A 17041-nucleotide genomic window follows, 5' to 3' on the forward strand; every position below is an offset into this window, starting at 1 on the left:
ACATTTTGCAACGAGATGATACCAGTGCAAGTTTCCGTTATTATCACGACATGTTGGGTGCGCTCAGCTTTGGCCAGTTTGATTGTTTGGTTTGTCTTATCATCTCAAGCGAAGATGTCATTTCCGATCTTCAAATTGTCTTGAACTAAGGATACCTTTTGTTTTTGAAGTTTTTCTTCTTTACCATTCTCAGAAAAGTTTTCGCTTCCTGGTTAGTACCTCTTGAATAGGCATTCTGCACTGATATTATTTTTGTTACTCTTTTGCTTACGGCAGTTATTCAGCACTTATTGCTTCCACATCACTGCAGCGTAAAGAAGACGAGCACAAAGGAAGAAAACACTTACGACACGGACAAACGCTGCTGTCGTAAGTGTTTTCTTCCTTTGTGCTCGTCTTCTTTACGCTGCAGTGATGTGGAAGCAAAGTAACCAACTTGCCCAGTAGCTCGTTTTACTACAGCACTTATTGCTTCTCGTTAAAATCCTGGAAGAATGCGATTATTGGACGGTTGCCACTGCCTCTCCCTAGCCTATGAATACTGCCAACCGAGGCGCATTTTACGTTAAGTTTTGTAGAAAAAAGGTCGGCGATAACTTTGTCCTTTAATGCAGTTGTGTCCTCATCTTCGTCTTCCTTAATACCAAAAACGAAACCAAGTTAGAGCACCTACTGCGATCTTCAACTTCTACAACCTTCGCCTGAAGAAAGTGAACTTTTTGTTCAAGGATTTCAATAGTTGCTGTTCGTTTTTCCAGCTCCATATACCTCATATTCATGTCGGACATAAGTTTACGCATTTCCGTTTGTTCCACCCTGAGCGCAGCTATGTCGTCTGTCAGTTTGTTTTGGCCTAGCAGCAGGTTTTGTAGGAGTTCAGTAGTAGTGGGAACGTCTGCACTGGGACTGGGGTTTGTTTCGACGTATTCGACAAAAGCAATGCGCATATGCAGTCAACATCATGTACTGTACAAAGAAGCGGTTTGGGGCACGCCACGACCAGGAGACCGAGGAAATCACTTTTGATTGCAGAATAACAGCTACCAATCTGTACAAGGCAGCAGAAAGAGTTGTGTAAGCATTATGCAGGAGCCTGGTCCGCCAAGCCTACTGAAGCAGAAGCTTTCTGGCAGGTCTTTTAAACCATATGTACCAGCAGCGCGAACACAACACAGGAAGAAGAAGGAGAAGATAGTACAGAGCGCTGAAATCACCTTCCTCTCTGGTTTTATCTGATTTTACCTGTTTTTAGGGGCACACTGCATTTTCGTTCTAGCCGTGTTAATTGTTGGCGCTCACCCTTCGTATCGCTTACCTTTTTAGTGTGTTCTCGCCTTCTAATGTTTTTATCGAAATTCCCGCCCTCAACTCTGTTTTTCCATTTTTTCCATTTGCGCACACTTGACCCTGTTTTTACATTCTCTTGTTTTCCGCATGTCATTCGTGCCTCATATCACTGAACTCATTGTACGTGCGATTCTAGTAATCTTTTTGATGCCCTGGACATCGTGTGGGTCCCGGATCGATCGCGCGCCTTGATTACCCCCCCTTGTGGGATTTTATCTGGCATGTGTGTATAAGTGCGGGTTGAGTTCTTGTTCAAATAAAAGTTGGAAGTTCAGCGCTCTCTACTATCTTCTCCTCCTTCTTCCTGTGTTGTGTTCCCGCTGCTCATACATATGGATCGCAACCAACTTGCCCGGCAGATGGTGTTATTCAGGTCGTTTAAAGGCGGCTCTGTCGAAGTCACACGTCCTAAAGATGGCGCTGTAGGTGCGACGTCACAGGGTGCGTAGTAGGGATGCCCAGATGTCGATGATGTTATGGAAGCGGTGCTGCACGTGTGATCCGTCGACGGATAAGGATGTGCGTACGTTCCGCCCAGACCAAGGGTCATAACCTGCACAAGGCAGCAGAAAGGGTTTTGTAAGCAACATGATGACGCCCGGTCCGCCGAGCCCACTTGCCTTGTAATCAGCACGCACTTGTAATCTGCACGCATGTAGCATCGCCTCTACTAAAAACTGAGAAACACCACGAGCATGCCTTAACTATGGACTGGGAACAGTTAAGGATAAGAGTTAATGGTGAATACCTAGGTAATTTGCGATTCGCTGATGGCATTGCCTTGCTAAGTCACTCAGGAGATGATGAGCTGCAAAGCATGATCAATGAGTTAGACAGGCAGAGCAGAACCGTTGAGCTAAAAATTAACATGCAGAAAACCGAAGTAATGTTCAACAGCCTCGGAAGCGAGCAACAGTTTACAGTTGGTAGCGAGGTGCTGTAAGAGTTAAAGGAATACGTCTACTTAGGGCTGATAGTTACCGTAGATCCGAATCACGACAGCGAAATAACTAGAAGAATAACAATGGGATGTAGCGCATTCGGCAGGTTCTCTCAGATCATGAATGGCAGTTTACCCATGTCCCTCAATTGCTTTAGAAAGATGGGATGCGCACATGAGACAATAACAAGAAAGAAGACGGGACGGGATGTGCGCATCCCATCTTTCTAAAGCAATATGAACCAACTTGCCCAACAACGCATCCTGATGTCCCTCAAGAGAAAAATATACAACAGCTGTATCTTACCCGAACTCAACCAAGAATACGAGATGCACCAGGACATACTATGAATCCATGAAAATCCATGAAATACGAATCCATGAAAATCATGACGTCAAGGGGACGCTAAGATATTCGTAATATGAAGTTAGGGTGGCAGAAATACGAGTAGAATCGGTTTGACAGGCGCAGAAGTAAGACATGACTGATTCCTTTAGTTGTTTACATATACTGCAGGCCCATCTGGCACCCATGAAGGAGTGGGGATACAGAGAAAAAAAGGTAGGAAATAGACATATTACATGAAAAACACATAAAAAAGATTGATTGGTAGCCAGAACAAGTCATCATTCCACGTGTGAAGCAAAAAACAAACTGCCACATATTACAAGCCGAAATAAAGAAAAGACCACAAATTACGCAGCTGGGAACAGCAAAAGTCCTTAATTTTATTGCCAAATATTTGTAAAGAATTACTTCTATTGTGTCTTCCGATAATTTGTTCCAATGAGCAATCGCAAATGGGATTAATGAGTTCTTATGTGTGTTAATGTGGCTAATAGGCTTCTGTATAGTTTTGCTGTGACTGATTCATGATTAGTGCCTTCAAGGTTTTTTAAGATAATGCACAGGGTCCAGTTTAAAGTTATTCTAGTAGAGGAAGTAAATAAATTTCAATATGGAGGTTAGCCTGCGTTGTGATAGCGTCTACTATGCTTTTCTTCTCAACTCGGACACGCTAGAGCAATCGGTGTACACTGAATATATGAAGCGCAGGGACAACTTTTGCATTCGCTCAATTTTGTTGATTAAATGATTTGGCTCCAAGTCGGGTCCGCAAAATATAATTTAGGCCTTTGAAGGCTTTCATATGTGTCAGGTTTTACTTCGGCTGGGGCTCTGCGGATCCTTCTTCTCAGGAAGCCCAATTTTTTGGTAGCGTCAGAACAGGTAGCATCAATGTAGGGCTCCCAACTCATGCTGCAGGTTAGCGTAACACGAACTATGTAATTTGATTGGTCTTAGTAACTGCAAGGTTAGCTAATGTGTACATGAATTCCAGCGTCATTTCCTTATTGGTAATAGTGACTCTAGCGGCCTTTGATGCATTTAACTTTACTCCCCATCTCGAACAGCATGGTTGAACAAACTGCAACGAGGAATTTAACTTATCTAGATCTTTCCTGGTATTTATGGTCGAGTAGACAACGCAGTCATCTGCATAGAGCCTAATTTGGACTAGGAATTCGACGCATGAATGGCTATCATTTATATAAACCAGAACCAAGAGTGGTCCGAGGAGAGTGCCCTGCGGAATCCCCCCCCCCCCCCCCCCCAAAATCTTCCGAATTGCTAGAAATGTGCCATTTATGGCAGCACATTGTTTTCATTTGCTTAGGCAACAGGTGGTCCAAGACACTAAACGTTCAATTCCAAAAGCTTTAAGCTTAGTTACTAATTCGTCGTGGGAAACGGCATGCATTTGAGAAATAAAAGAATATAGCATCTATGGCCCCGTGTGTTAAATGTAATTTCAGTAAGCTTGGTTACGGTTGCAGCCCGGCACCTCACAACAAGTACTTGTTATTGAAACTGCCCTGTAATTGTTTCTTTCAAAGAGTGAACAAGATATGTGTATGGGAATGATTTCTGCCATGCGCCAATCGTTTGGGATTAGCAATGTATCTAAGAAAGTTACAGATATTTTGTGCAAGTATTTCGCAAGCACGATCGCATACGTTTCCAGAAAAGGATTTGATATATTGTCAGGATCGGATGATTTTTTGCTTTTCCTTTAAGGAAAGTAAACTGAACTGAACTGAACTGATCCAGTTTGCAAAAAAGTAAACCTTCGCTTATGATCACATGAGATATCGGGTGGTCATAAACATATGATTGCAATGGCGCACATGTTGCCACGCATGTAAAGAAAGCCGTAGAACTTGTTGCCAATGGCAGCGTTGTCAGTAATGCTGCCGCCGGAACTCTTTATCTCAGAAACACCGCCACGCTCTCTCGACAAATGCTGCAAACATTTCAGGGCGTCATTTTCCACGAACGACGGCAAGGTGACCAAATAGCAGCGCCATTTAGCTGTGCGCATGTTTTATTGCAATGAACTGACAAGGTTGGAAATATGTTCATTTCCTTGTTTACGCCGTCGCTTAATCCTGAGCTTTAAGCGTATCATATCACGCGTCATCCATTGACAGTCCCAACTAATCCTTTTTTCTCGGAGAAAATAAAACAATCTCCACAAAGGGTAGAAATCTCCATAAAGCGTGCCCAAAGTGTGTTAACTGCTGTGATTTGACTAAAGTAGAGATAACAGGCTTCCAGGTGGCTTAATACAGCTCGATCATCAGCACGACTGAATAGTTCTTCAGCAACGCGCTGGAAGGTTTGACATACGAACATGACACAGAAAGGGGACGAGTCAGTACCAGCATTTTACGGTCTGAGAAGTCATTTTCAACATTGACGGGACACTCCTGTAAAGAGGTCGCCGCAGTGCTCAGTGGCTATGGTGCTCGGCTGCTGACCCGAAAGACGCGAGTTCGATCCCAGCCTCGGCGGTCGAATTTCGATGGAGGCGAAATTCTAGAGTCCCGTGTACTGTGCGATATCAGTGCACGTGAAAGAACCCCATGCGGTCGAAATTTCCGGAGCTCTTCACTGCGGCGTCTCTCAGTGCCTGAGTCGCATGGGACATTGAGCCCCATAAACGAAACCAAACCAAACACTTGTAAATGACTACTGATAAATGCTAAGTATGTGTTTTCAAATAAACATATAGTTTGTGAGTGGCGCCTTGGCAGTGTCTTACCGTGCACGCCTTCCGTTGTGCTCAACTAATTGTCCTAACGAAAAGAGGAGCGGTACAGATTTACTAGCGTTAGAGCGTTAGTGAAGCCAGTATTTTTTCATCTTCTAAAGACGACCACATAAATGCTGTTCCATTGAAACCGGCCCTGAAAGAGCCACGGAGTGGCGCGCGTGCAGTCCGCCTCGGCGCTGCGGTTCCGCGTGGCTCCGACAAGCGAAAGCGGCCGCTCTCTTCCGTCGCGGCTAACCGGCGCGTCCCGAATAGGCCTGCGCTGCAGAACAATGGGGCCGCGTCCCGATTCGCCACGGCGTCAGCCGTTCTTTTCTCCTACAGAGCGCACACGTAACGGGCTTGTCCGGACCAGTCCCCAGTAGGTGTAATTACTCTCCTCACCTAAGCACGGCAGTGAGCGGAGTTGCTCTGCGCCAGTGCTCGCGTCGACGTCTCATCCGACTCTGGGGACGGGAGTGGCTGCCCAGGTTTTTCAGTGCGTGCTCAGATTTACGCGCATTTGGCGCAGCTATGGAATGAGTAGCGCCTGCTCCGCGAATTGTGTTCGATGGTTTTGGACGGGGCTATCGTGCAAAGCATAATCCCGAATTCAGGGGGCACTTTGTTGACTTAAAGTGCGGTGAGGCGAAAGCCTTAAGCGCAGTGTTGCTGCTTGCGTCACTGATGTGTGGTTAAGATGTTTAAGAGTGGAACGCGACAACGTCTTCCAACGCTGCCAGAGTCCACAGAACGGCATCGACCTTTCGGCCTTGCTCGTCGGTAAATGGGTTTTTGAGGAAAAGAAATGCATCTCTCTCTCGCATATCTCGGTGGACACCTGAACCTCGTCGTAAGAAAAGGGAGGAGGATGGGAGTGAACGAAGATGCCGTATTCACTAGACGCGCTTTTGTTCATTCCAAGCCATCGAGCTGGCTTGGCGGAGTGGATAGCGTGCCTGTCTCGCACTCCGGAGCCCTGGTTCGATTCCCTAACTCGACCAATTTCCGACTCAGATTTATTTATTTATCTGGTCTGGCTGAAAAGGTTAATTAGCCTAATTGCTTAACTATTATTGCTCAATTAGTCATTAATTATCATGCAATCATAGAACGCCTTAAATCACGTTCCGATATAATTAGAATGCCGTCGATTAAGCACCGATTAAGTAATGATTGGCATATTCCCATATAAGGCACGTAACCGAAACGCGGACACACCTGCCGACACGGCTGCTAACGACACTATGAGGCATTAAAGGCTTCCGCCTTAAAACGGGGGCAGCTTCACAGTTTTGTCGAGGAATGAGAACATCGTCCAACTGACCGGAACGTGGTAAAAAAGACATGGATGACCACAAGATCTCCCTCAGGTCCCAACGCTAAACTGCATCGTTCGCTCGATGTTATCGTCACTCAGCGACGTCAGTCAACTGACACGGGTGTGCGTCGACAACGCTGCTATCAAAGCAGTTCTCAACGTTGGCTGTCGCCCTCCAGGCAGTAAGCCGGCGTTTTGCGATGGCCTGCTCTGTGTACAAGGATTCAAGCTCTCTGAAAAGCGTATTTTTGGAGGAGATTGTCTTACCATCAGCGCGCCATCCTTAACAGAACTCCCCATACCACCATCAAGTGAAGTAGTGAAGTTTATTGATGTAGTTCTATATTTTATGCGTCTATTTACTTAACACATACGGCAGCCGCTGAAACCAAGCAGGAAGGAATCGCAGGACAATCGAAATGCAGTACAACGGGGTCACGAGCAAACATTATTTCGCCCACAGAAAGTCTAAATAATGCACAAAAAGCGCACTGAAACGCATGAAGCAGCAAAAAGTATACATATACGAAGAATAAACCCAATAGAAGGTGTTCAGAGCGCGCTATCCCTATGCGCTATGTCATTTCCGGAATTGAAGTGTACCTCAATGGAAGTCCCTTGGTACGCGGCCCTCGGTACGCGGCAAACAGGAGTTGTTCAAAATATTAGTGCTGGAAAGTAAGCCCCAAGGTTCCCAAGATGAGTGGGTCGAGTTGGACGAGCTACTCGGGGATGAGTGAGCAAGTCTGTACCGATACTGAGTTTGTGAGTGTAAGGTATTAACGTGATGTTATCTCTGGCAGACATCCTATATTGAGTTTCTAGTGTAAGGTAGGAACGTGATGTTATGTCTGGCAGTCATTCTTCTAGTTTTTAAAGTAGAAATGTTCTACGTAGGACTCGAACATGGCTTTAACCTTGCTTTGCTAACATGCCGCTCTTATGCCGGACATATTTCCGAGAGCAGTGTCGGAAATTCAAACGAGCGCTGACGAAACAGCTAGCCTAATTAGGTGTAGAAAAATAGGATAGTGGGAGAGTTGGTACTGCATCTTAAGGAACAATACAGCGCAACTAAAACGAAGGTCCAGAAAAAGAGATACAAGAACGCACGCTGACTTACAACTGACTATTTTAATCGGAAAACCACATATGATAAATCTCTAATCACTACGTAACAGCCTCACGTCATCATCACAAACTACTAACCTAAATGAAAGGAAAATAACAATTGCTGAATTGTAAGCACCCACAGGCTCCCATGTTGTTCCAACAGACATATCTGGCGCTTTGACAAGGCTATCGAAGTGCTGCTCACACACTAGTGAACTTCTGTGAAGATATGATAAGCTTCTACTAATTTCCGCACTAGTTGCTCTTTATGACGATGCAGCACAACAGTGTTGTTAAAGTGCGGAGTGCACAGACAGAATTTGCGATGTGAAACAAATTTTGAGGAAGAGGCCGGAACCTCCCAAAGAATTAGCGCGTTCCAACAGGCGCTCATTGAGGCACCTGCCTGTTTGGCCCGCGTAGTAATGGCCATACGAGAACGGAATCCTGTACACCACTACAACTCTGCACTGCATAAATTGAGTGCCCTGATGAAATCCACTACATGATATGACTATGAATATATGATTAGCCTCCACTGCTCCAATTAACAATAAACTATTAAAGATACTATTTCGCTCTCGTGTCATCTGTCTATTGTCCTCACAATTCCTCAATACTGGGGAAAAAGCAGATATCATCTCCATTTATAAATCTATAAATTTCAGCGAGCCTGGAAGCAGCGCAACGAGCGGAATGCTTACCCCGTTCTTGTTTTGTGCTGGGATCGCACTGGGTCACTTGAATCTCGTCTCAAGCCGAACCAGTGACGCCTTTCCACAACGCGGCTACTGTGCGCATGCCCGTGCTGCGCTATTCATCGAGGAAACAACGTTGCAGTCTACCACGTGTGCGACAGGCCTGTCATCGGAGCAGCACTGTGACCTCGGCCGACGCTGCTGAGCTTGCGCATGTAACCAGAAGCGACCATAGGGGACACATTCGTTGGACTTGGGCAGGACGCTTGTCCCGTGCCTCTTTTGCGTGGAGGTTAGTGACAAATACTAGGCGTCATCTATTCGGGATAACTCTGCGACCTTGACGGTGCTCCCGAGTCCCCGGTGTTCGGCTGTGTTGAAAGGACATAGTAGTAGCGCTAAAAAACAAGGACAAGGTTCTGGCAGCTGCTATATCATGCCCTGGACACTTGGCGGCACACTGCAAACGATGTAAGCATGATTAAAAAATTCTTACCCCTTTGTTTGAGCAGACACGTGTGATGTATGTAAATGCGGACCGGAAGGAGCGGGAGGTATTGGAAGCCTTTCTTATTCACATGGAAAGGCAATCGTGTGTGAGCAAGCCAAATGTTTATCTGTGTGCTAAAGATTTCAAGTTCCTGTATCGGGGAGTGCCGTCACACATGCGATTCGATTGTTTATTTTTTGCTTCTGAGTGTCACCTATAAATTCGTGGTTCTTTTCGAGAATAAAGTCAGTTGATGTAAACTAGCACCTGTGTTGTCTTCGTCTACCCTGTCGTCCCTGTTTTTTTAGCGCTGCTACTGTGTCCTTGAACTTAGAACGAAAACCACACAAATAATGATACACAGGGAAGAAGTAGTCAGGACGAGCGCGGTATCCTGTGTCCTCTCAATCCAAACACCAACTAGCCCAGCTTTCTGCCTTTTATTTATTTATTTATTTATTTATTTACATGATACTGCAGACCTTTTTGGTCCAAGCAGGAAGGGCAAAAGCAAATTGCACAAGAAATGGTTACAGAACATCTTACGTACAGTCGCGCTCAATATGAGCTGCAACGCAAGAAGTATGGCAGGAGCTCAGTTCTTGAAGCAGTGCGAGCACAGTGGTGCTTGAAATAGCTGCCATTAGGTGTCGTCCCAAAGAACAAACTACACTGAATCTTTTTGCAAATTGGATGTTCTGGGTAATGTCGCATTGATTTACTATAAAGCAAAAAGCTCGGTTGGTTCACATCGGGCGCGTTGCAAGTCATATTGAGCGCGACTGTACATACATATGTTTAAAATTCATGCATGCAGATATAAAAGCACTCCGATATACATCTTCGTCACATATAAAATAGTCATAAATTCACGTTTCAGAAGGGCATTTTCAGGGGTTAAAAGACATTTGTAATGGCCTCTTTGAAGTTAGGACAAGTAAAAACCTCTTCCGGTAGTGAGTTCCAATCACTGATTGTTTTCGGAAAAAATGAAAACTTATAGGAGTTTGTTTTTGCGAAGTGAGGAGTTAAGCTGTAGTTGTGTGTGTGTCGCGTTTTTCGAGCTGATGATGGAGTAACATAAGGACTTGCCGAGATGCCAAACTTTCCCTGAATTAAGCAGTACAAAAATTCTATTCTTGCTATCTTTCTTCGGATGCTGAGAGGTTTTATCTGGTTTGTTTGCATAAGGAGAGATGGAGATTCGGAGGTTTTATATTTATTATAAATGAAGCGCACAGCACGCCTTTGAACTTTTTCTACCTGCGCAATGTCCTTTTTCGTGTGAGGGTCCCATACCACGGCAGCGTACTCGAGTTTTGGCCTAACAATGGATTCGTAAGCTAATTTCTTTACATTGCTTGGTGTTCCCCTTAACTTATGTCTTAAATATCCCAGTTTTTTCATTGCAGAAGAAGTTATATGACTAATGTGGTCACTCCATGTGAGCTGGTCATTAATGATTACGCCTAAGTATTTGTACTTGGTTACCTGAGTCACAGTTGTAGAATTGAGGGTGTAGTTAAACATTTGAGGCACCTTCTTCCTTGTGATACGCATAAATACAGTTTTTTTAGGGTTTAGTGACATTCCCCATTTCGTACACCAGGATGAAACATCATTTAAAGCAGTATTAAGCAGGGCTTGGTCCGAAAACGAACGTATTTCTTTAAATAGCATACAGTCATCAGCAAACAGATTAACCTTTACATTTTCATCAATGGCAGAAACTAAATCATTTATATACACCAAAAACAGTAGGGGACCCAACACACTCCCTTGCGGAACACCTGAGGTGACCTCGAGAGGAGGGGAACTAAAACCGTCAATCTCCACATACTGTTTTCTATGCCATAAGTAAGCAGCAATCCATTTTATGAGTGGTGGAGGTACTCCTATTTTTTTAAGTTTGAGTAGTAGTTCGTTGTGCACAACCTTATCAAATGCATTACTGAAATCGAGGTAAATGACGTCTACTTGTCCGGACTTATCTAATACGGCACTAAAGGTATGGATAGCTGTGACTAATTGCGTAACAGTTGAAAATCCCTTTCTAAAACCATGCTGACATGGACTAAGCGCTGAATTTGTATTTAGAATCTGCATTATATGATTTGCAACCATGTGTTCAATGAGCTTACATGAAGAACAAGTTAAGGAGATAGGACGGTAGTTCCCCACCGAAAAACGGTCCCCGTTCTTGTGAATAGGCACGATTCTGGCTGTGAGCCAATCAGGAGGTAATGAAGCTAACATTAGTGATTCACGGAAAATTTTGCGTAAGAAATTGGCTAGGGATTCTGCATAACGTCTTAAGAATGCATTCGGAATACCATCAGGACCAGTAGAACACTTTGGATCAAGTCTGAGAAGCATCTCCACGATGCCCTCATAAGATACCAAGATAACAGGCTCAAGTGAGGAATTAGGAACAATGTTCAGATTATTAACATCATCGTCATCATCGTTAATGGAAAACACAGAATGGAAATACGAATTAAAATGCGCTGCCATTTGTTGTGGACATGTTATGACCTCATCATTCACAATTATCTGCTGAACAGGCTGAGTGGAATCCCGGAGGTGGTTCCAAAATTTACTAGGATTTTTTTGCATAAACTGCGGAAGGGTTTCAGTGAAATAACGTTGCCTGGCCGACTGGATGCTAGAAGACAAATCCACCACCAACGCGTTTAAGGAACTTGATTTGGGGGACTTAGTTCTTTTTAGGCGTTTAATCCTCCTCTTCAAATGAATAATATGAATAAAGGTTCGGCTGTGACAGTATGTGACTGCTTGCTTGTCATTATACGGTTGCTAATGACTTTTGGGGACGTTGAATTAAACCGCAGGCCGCTCTATGACTCCGTATCTGACAGTATATTCAAAATAAGCCACTGAATAAAATTTTGAAGGAACAAATACGACAAACAAAACTCTCCAAGCATTGACTTTAAATTTAAGGCAGGTGGAAACAACTGTAGTCAATATTCAAACCGAAAAAGAAACAACTGAGGGAGAATACAGACGGCTACAAAGGGGCGATGAGAAGCAGGCTGAGTATTATAATGCGTTCCAGAGAACGAACAAAATAATTGATGAACTGGAAAGGAAAGTTAATGACTTCGGAAACAGAAGTCGTCGTAACAACATTTTAATACATGGCTTCAAGGAGATATCTGATGAGGATCCCAAGGTACTCGAAGACAGCGTAAAAGAAACCATATTCAAGCTGAAACTTGGTCTTGAAGTCAATTCTTTGGAACGAATTCACAGGATGGGGGTCCATCATGACGAGCAAACTCGTCCTATTGTTTTGAGGCTATCTGACTTTACGGAAAAAGCCCAGATTTTAGCCTGTCGCTATAAGCTGAAGGGTTCTTAGATTTTAATATCTGAAGACTTTTCCCGACGAGTTCGCGATCTTTGGAAGAAGCTCTCGAATTCGACCGCTGAGGAAAAAGAAAGCGGCTGGAAAGTTTCGCTCGTATTTTGACAAATTGAAAGTGGGCGACAACCCGCTTTGGATCAAACGAGTAGAGATAACAAAGCACTCTCATACAGTCAAAGTAGCCTTCAGCATACAAAGTCTGCTCGTGTGGCCCTTCGGAAGCACAAGGAATGACAGCATGCAAGTAAGGCATTGCGAATTATATCACTCAATGCCCGCAGCGTTTGGATAAACTTGATATTCTTGGAAATCTAATTATTTCATACAATCTCCACGTGCTTGCTCTCGCAGAAACATGGCTGCATGCCGCAGTGCAGGATTCAGAAATTGTCCCCCTTGCTTATAAACTTCTACAAGACCTAAGATCGAGAGGTGGTGGCGTGGCTATTGCTGTTGAAAACACTATAAAATGTACTGCTCATAACGATATCAATAATTGCGAAAGAATATGGTTCAAGCTGTCTGTTCTTCAGAAAAACATACTATTAGGCCGCGTGTATTGACATCCGAACACTCCTCCTGAGTATCTTGAAGCCATTAACAATTACCTCTCAAAATATTCCAATTCCCGTTCAAATTCAATTATAACAGGCGACTTCAATTCGTCTGGAATGGACTAGTCTGCTTTGTCTCACGACGGCAAAGAAACGGGAAGCGCTGAAGCACTGCTAACGACGGAATTTAGTTTTTCTTTAAAACAGTTTCGGCTGATACTAGGCTCTTCAACTTCACTCTTATACTTATCAGCAGTCATTTACAAGAATTTGGTTTGGTCTGGTTTGGTTTATGGGGTTTAATGTCCCAAAGCGACTCAGGCTATGAGAGACGTCGCAGTGAAGGGTTCCGGAAATTTCGACCTCTTTGCGGTTCTTTCACGCGCACTGACATCGCACAGTACACGGGCCTCTAGAATTTCGCCTCCATCGAATTTCGGCCGCCGCGGCCGGGATCGAACCGGCTTCTTTCGGGGCAGCAGCCGAGCACCATAGCCACTGAGCACTGCGGCGACCTCTATACAAGAGTCTTCTGTCAATGTAGAAAATGACTTCTCAGACCATAAAATGCTGGTAATGACATGTCCTGTTTCTGTGTCATGTTCATATCTCAAACCTTCCAGCGTGTTGCTGAAGAACTATACAGTCGTGCTGATGATCCAGCTGTATTATGCCACCTGGAACCAAGTTATCTGTACTTAACACACTGTTAACACACTGTTGGTGCGCTTTAGGGAAATTTCCACCTTTTGTGGATATTGTTTTGTTTTCTCCAAGAAAAAAAAGGATTAATCGGGAGTGCCCATGGAGGACGCGTGATATGATACTTGAGGAGAGTGGTGTTCTGAACCAGTTGGTAAAGCATGTTTAAGGCAGGCGTAGCGCGAAAAGTAGTGCTAGGTCAGCCGTGCTAGATCAGGTTTCTTTCCGCTTCATCTAATCAGTTGTTGCTGGGCATGCGTGTTTGGTTCCTCGAGCTCGGGAATTTGGCTTCATATTTTTCAGTTGTAAGTTAGCGCTGGTCCTGTGTGTCTTGTGTCTCTCTCGTCCCTGTCTTTTTTCGCGCTACGCCTCCCTTAAACGTGATATGATACGCCTAAAGCGCAGCATTAAGCGACGGCGTAAACAAGGAAATAAACACGACATTTCCAACCTTGTCAGTTATTTGCAAGAAAACATGCTCACAGCTAAATCACGCTGCTATTTGGTCACCTTGCCGTCATTCGTGAAAAATGACACCCGAAAATTTTAGCAGTATTTGTCGAGAGAGCGTGGCGGTGTTTCTGAGATAGATTTCCGGCGAGAGCATTAGTGACAACGCTGCCATTGTCAACAAGTTCAACACCCTTTTACAATCTGCCTTTACATGCGTGGCAACATGTGCGCCATTGCAATCAAATGTTTATGACCACCCGATATCTCATGTCAAACTGGATGTCAAGAAATGATCCGATCCTGACAATATATCAAATGCTTTTCTGAGAACGTACGTGATCGTGGTTGCGAAATACTTGCAAAAAATATCTGTAACTTCCTTAGATGCGTCACTAATCCCGAACGATTGGCGCATGGCAAAAATAATTCCCATACACAAATCCGGTTCACGCTTTGAAAGCAGCGATTACAGGGCAGTTTCATTAACAAGTACTTGTTAAGAGGTGATGGGGCACATCATATTTCGAGCAATCATATCAAACCTGGAAAGCAATAATTTACTTTATGACCGACAGCGCGACTTTAGGCCTGGGATGTCAACTGTAACCAAACTTGCGGAAACTAATGATATTGCTGACGCATTTAACAAAGGCGGCCAATAGATGCTATATTCCTTGATTTCTCAAAAGCCTTTCATGCCGTTTCCCACGATGATTTAGAAACTAAGCTTAAAGCTTTTGGAATTGAACATTTAGTGTCTTGAATCACCTGTGTCTCAACAACAGAAAGCAGTGTGCTGCCATAAATGAGCACATTTCTAGCAATTTAGAAATTTCTTTAGGGGTTTCCGCACGGCACTCTTCTCGGACCACTCTTGTTTCTGGTTTATATAAATGATATCCATTCGTGCGTTGAATTCCCAGTCCAAATTAGGCTCTTTGCAGATGACTGCGTTGTCTACTCGACGATAAATACCAGGAAAGACCTAGATGAGTTAAATTCCTCGTTGAAGCAATTTCAAGCATGATGTTCGAGATGGGGATTAAAGTTAAATGCATCAAAGACCGCTATAGTCCTTTTTACTAATAAGAAAATGACGCTGGAATTCATGTAGAGATTAGCTGACGTTGCAGCTACTAAGACCAATCAAATTAAATAGTTAGGGGTTACGGTAACCTGGAACATGAGTTGGGAGCCCAGCATTGACGCTATCTGTTCAGACGCTAACAAAAAAACTGTGCTTCCTGATACGTAGGCTCCCCAGAGCCCCACCCGAAGTAAAACCTGACGCATATAAAACCCTTGTAAGGCCTAAATTATAATTTGCGGACCCGACTTGGAGCCAAATCATTTAATCAACAAAATTGAGCGAATGCAAAAGTTGTCCCTGCGCTTCATATATTCAGTGTACACCTTTTGCTCTAGCGTGTCCGAGTTGAGAAGAAAAGCATACTAGACGCTATCACAACGCAGGCTAACCTCCATATTGAAATTTATTTACTTCCTCTACTAGAATAACTTTAAACTGGACCCTGTGCATTATCTTAAAAAACTTTACAGGTACTAATCATGAATTAGTGACAGCAAAACTATGCACAGGCCAATTCTATAGCCGCTTTAACTCATATAGTTACTCATTAATCTCATTTTCGATTGCGCATTAGAAGAAATTATCGCAAGACACAATTAGAAGCACTTCTTTAGAAATATTTGGCAATAAAATTAAGGACTTTGGCTGTTCCTAGCAGTGTAATTGCGCATTAGAGCCATTAGATTGTTTATTTTGTCTTGCAATATGTGGCAGTTTGTTTTTCGCTGCACACGTCGCATGAAAACTTGTTCTGGCTACTGATCAATGTTTCTCATGCGTTTTTCATCTCATATGTCTGTTTTCTACCTTTTTTCCTCTATATCCCCGCTCCTTCATGGGCCCGAGATGTGCCTGCAGTATATGTAAATAAATAAACGTCATTTCTTGCTTCTGCGCCTGTCAAACTGACGCTATTTCCATCAGTCTAACTTCATATTGCGAATATCTTAGCGTCTCCTTGACGTCGTGATTTTCCTGGATTCGTCACATACAAACAGTACGCCCTGGTGCATCACATTTTCTTAGTTACTTCGGGCTAATCTTAAGCAGCCACTGCGTGATATCAGCCAACTCGCTTATCAGGCTTGCGTGCGCCCGAAACTCGAACACGTCTCCTCCCTCTGACACCCCTCACAAGCATATGTCGCCATCGAACTGAAATTGGGTCAGTAGCAATCCCTTCGATTTACCGCATCCGAATAATTGTGTTAAGTTACCGTCACTGCGCTATAATGAACCCTAATCCTTCCAAGTACTATATCACTTCGCATTACATCGCGTTCTGGTCGCCGCGCTGGCTCAGTGGTTATGGCGCTCGGCTGCTGACCCGAAAGACGCGGGTTCGATCCCGGCCGCGGCGGTCGAATTTCGATGGAGGCGAAATTCTAGAGGCCCGTGTACTGTGCGATGTCAGTGCACGTTAAAAAACCCCAGGTGGTCGAAATTTCCGGAGCCCTTCACTACGGCGTCTCTCATAGCCTCATTCGCTTTGGGACGTTAAACCCCAGTAAACCAATCCCAACCAAAAAACAAACAACGCATCCCTGCCTACTACGTTCCTCTACCTCAAAACAGATATTTTAAATATCCCCCTCGTCTCCTCATTACTCCCATCCCAATATAACTAGCCGTGGCTTTTTGTTCTCCAGTTCTGCAAGGTCCCAGTGCGCTAGGAGCTGTTTAGTATATTTCAGTAAGGAGAAATGCTTTCATGTTATTCGCCTTCGTCAGTTCAAAGTTACTGTTCGTGCTGTACGTTTCCTTCATTGTGCCTCTCTGGGGACGCTTAATCTCCGCCTTTTAAGGGTATGGCGCAAGAGCGCCGTTATGCAGTCACGCAATCCGAA

The sequence above is a fragment of the Amblyomma mixtum genome, chromosome 7, assembly GCF_055824585.1.
Source record: "Amblyomma mixtum isolate Tamu chromosome 7, ASM5582458v1, whole genome shotgun sequence".
Lineage (NCBI taxonomy): Eukaryota > Metazoa > Arthropoda > Arachnida > Ixodida > Ixodidae > Amblyomma > Amblyomma mixtum.